Raw genomic sequence first — 3,471 nt, 5'->3', positions numbered from 1 at the left:
CTGCGCACTCCTCAGGGAGCCCTGATGGTGCAACTGCTCTGGCATAAAGATTAAAAATACACTGACCTCCCCCCTTATTTAGTTGCCTAACCACCCAAAGCTTCGGGGAGAAGAGTGCGGATGAATTAGTGATGATAGCTGGTAACACGAACGTCCGTGTAGAAACCCGACGCCCTGCGAGTTGGCGTTTGTATGTGTCACACCTGCACCTGAGAGAACACAAACACATTCAATTTAAACGTTTTTTTAACAAACATTCTCCAATCAGCCTGCAGCTGGAGTGTGTAAAATGCAAGAATCGTGTTTTAAAGGCGCAACTATGGCTGCAAAATTGGAAACAATTGACCCAGAACAAGAAGTAAGCTGATATCTTTGCTCAGAGAGTACAGGTGCCTTCTATGTTGCTGGGGTGAATCCTTGGCCACCAACTGGCCATGACATTACCTTTCTGCCTTTAATAAAGTAATAAATATAATAATTTAACTCAGTTTTTCTCAAATAGTCGCATCGCGATGCCAGCGTGTACGTTAGACTGACCATACGTCCTCTTTTCCCCGGACATGTCCTCTTTTGCGGGGCTGTCCGGGCGGAGTTTCTTAAATGCCTCAAATGTCCGGCATTTTAAGTTAGGGTTGCGTGTATTTTCAATGTACGTTCAGGGTTAAGAAGGGGTTAAAAACAAAACAAATTGTGAAGGTGTGCGCACGCAGCAGCATTCGTGAGGGAGGGGCAGAGACAGAGAGAGCGCATGCGTCGCCAGGCTCTGCTTTTTATCGATAGATTTATCAGATTTAATTTTTTATTATCTAAAGCAGGGGTGTCAAAAGTGTGCCCCGGAGGCCATTTGTGGCCCATAGCTAATGTTTTAAAGGCCCATGGCACATTCTAAAAATACTCTTAAAATAAACAAAAACATAACAAAAGTGAAATAAAAAAGCTTAAAGGTGAAATGTCATTTAGAAAAAGTTGCAATGTTGACTAATAAAACAAAGCTTTTTTTTTTTCTTTCAAACTGTCATTGCTCAAAACATAATATTGAATCAAAATGAATGTTATTATGAATTATTGACCTATCCAAGGTTCTGATTACTTCACATCAAATATTCCACTTTGAAAAATATTTTTGGTGGAAGATTTTGCATATTTTGTGTGTTTGCCATTAGAAATATAGTTTTGGTTGACAAAAAAGGGCGGAAAACAAACAAACAAAAAAACAACATAAAAAAAACTAAAACATTTTGAAATGAGGGATAGATCTGAAGTTGATGTAGACTCCAGAGATTTAAGCATTAAATATAACATGTATGTATGCCCTGGCACACCATTATCATCATTTCATGACCGAAGCAAAACACTTTTTACACTTTTATACTGGAATAAATACACCTACAACTTATTAAATAAAAACATAGAAAAAACTAGCAGCAGTGGTAAAGTTTAGATCCATGAAGGAAAGAAGAAAGTGAATGAATGTTTATAACTGAATACATTTACATATGCATTTACATATTACATACGCCTTCTACCATCCTAGTTACGTCTGTTGTGTCCTTGGGCAAGACACTTCACCCTTGCTCCTGATGGCTGCTGGTTAGCGCCTTGCATGGCAGCTCCCGCCATCAGTGTGTGAATGTGTGTGTGAATGGGTGAATGTGGAAATACTGTCAAAGCGCTTTGAGTACCTTGAAGGTAGAAAAGCGCTATACAAGTATAACCCATTTATCATTTATTTAAATGTATTTTATTTTTTTATTTTTTATTTTTTAATGAATTAAGTAACGTTTATGACAACCTTTTTCCAAAACACAATATAGAATGTGAGATACAACAGGATAATGCATACGTTTATAATTTTTTTTCAAAACGCTTACAAAAAATCGGGACCCCAAAAATGACCCCATTTTTATGACTTGATGGGGTCCATGGGACCCCATTTTGAAAATTCCTAGCACCAACACTGCTGTCAACAGAGGAGAAAAAATGCTTTATTTGAATAAATGTATTATTTATAAAGCAAGTTCGAGTATCATTGGCAAATTTTCATTTAGTCCCGGCTTTGGCGTGCTGCCCGCCTTGGCACGCATATGTGTGTCCTCTTTTTGAGATTTCAGAATATGGTCAGCCTCGTGTCCGTAAATCATACGTCAAACCCCGCTTCGAAAAGCTGTGCACTTTTTGGGGGATTTTGCCTATCAGTCACAATCCCCATGTAAGACTAGAACACATTTTTATGTTTTAAAGTAAATAAATGTAAATAAACACCAGCAAAAAAGTCACTAGAAAAGTCAGCTAACAATGGAGCTAACTGGATTTGCTCTACTCCGCCTATATAGCGCTCTAAAAAACATCCAAAAACATCCATTAACATTTTATATATGCACTGTAAGTATATACACTACCGTTCAAAAGTTTGGGGTCACCCAAACAATTTTGTGGAATAGCCTTCATTTCTAAGAACAAGAATAGACTGTCAAGTTTCAGATGAAAGTTCTCTTTTTCTGGCCATTTTGAGCGTTTAATTGACCCCACAAATGTGATGCTCCAGAAACTCAATCTGCTCAAAGGAAGGTCAGTTTTGTAGCTTCTGTAACGAGCTAAACTGTTTTCAGATGTGTGAACATGATTGCACAAGGGTTTTCTAATCATCAATTAGCCTTCTGAGCCAATGAGCAAACACATTGTACCATTTGAACACTGGAGTGATAGTTGCTGGAAATGGGCCTCTATAAACCTATGTAGATATTGCACCAAAAACCAGACATTTGCAGCTAGAATAGTCATTTACCACATTAGCAATGTATTGAGTGTATTTCTTTAAAGTTAAGACTAGTTTAAAGTTATCTTCATTGAAAAGTACAGTGCTTTTCCTTCAAAAATAAGGACATTTCAATGTGACCCCAAACTTTTGAACGGTAGTGTTTGTCATGTAGTAACAGTCATATTCATAATAACATGTAATATTTACATATGTTGCTCATTTTAAGCCTACGACAGCGCATTCATTTCCCTTCAACAACATGGCAGACTTCATGAGAGACAACAAAGACTACTTTGGGACACATGATTACTTAAAACCTTATTTTTGAGCCTAGTATAAGGAGGATGAACTACAGTACATGTTTCAGAAGCTGTGGGATTAACAGAGCCGGCAAATAGCACCATTGCTAAGTGCTAAACAAGAAACACAAACAACGAACAAAATAAACCAAATCGGTTACTGTACAATGTCTACTCTCACTGGGATGCCTACCGATGGGATGTTCCTATTTTCCCATTAAGATGAAAAATGAATCTTAATCCTCACGAAGGGTTAAATAAATGCTGCAAACGAGCGCTAATTTTGTGTCTTTCTCGCTATATCTCCGGGTCTAAGTTGAACGTCAAAGTTGACCAACTTCTCAATGTATGGCAACAGCCTTCTACTATCCAGATGACAGTCATAATACATAGTCAAGAATGAACTTTCACCAA

This window comes from Entelurus aequoreus, linkage group LG19 (assembly GCF_033978785.1).
Source record: "Entelurus aequoreus isolate RoL-2023_Sb linkage group LG19, RoL_Eaeq_v1.1, whole genome shotgun sequence".
Classification (NCBI taxonomy): Eukaryota; Metazoa; Chordata; class Actinopteri; order Syngnathiformes; family Syngnathidae; genus Entelurus; species Entelurus aequoreus.
This window is presented reverse-complemented; position numbering follows the sequence as displayed.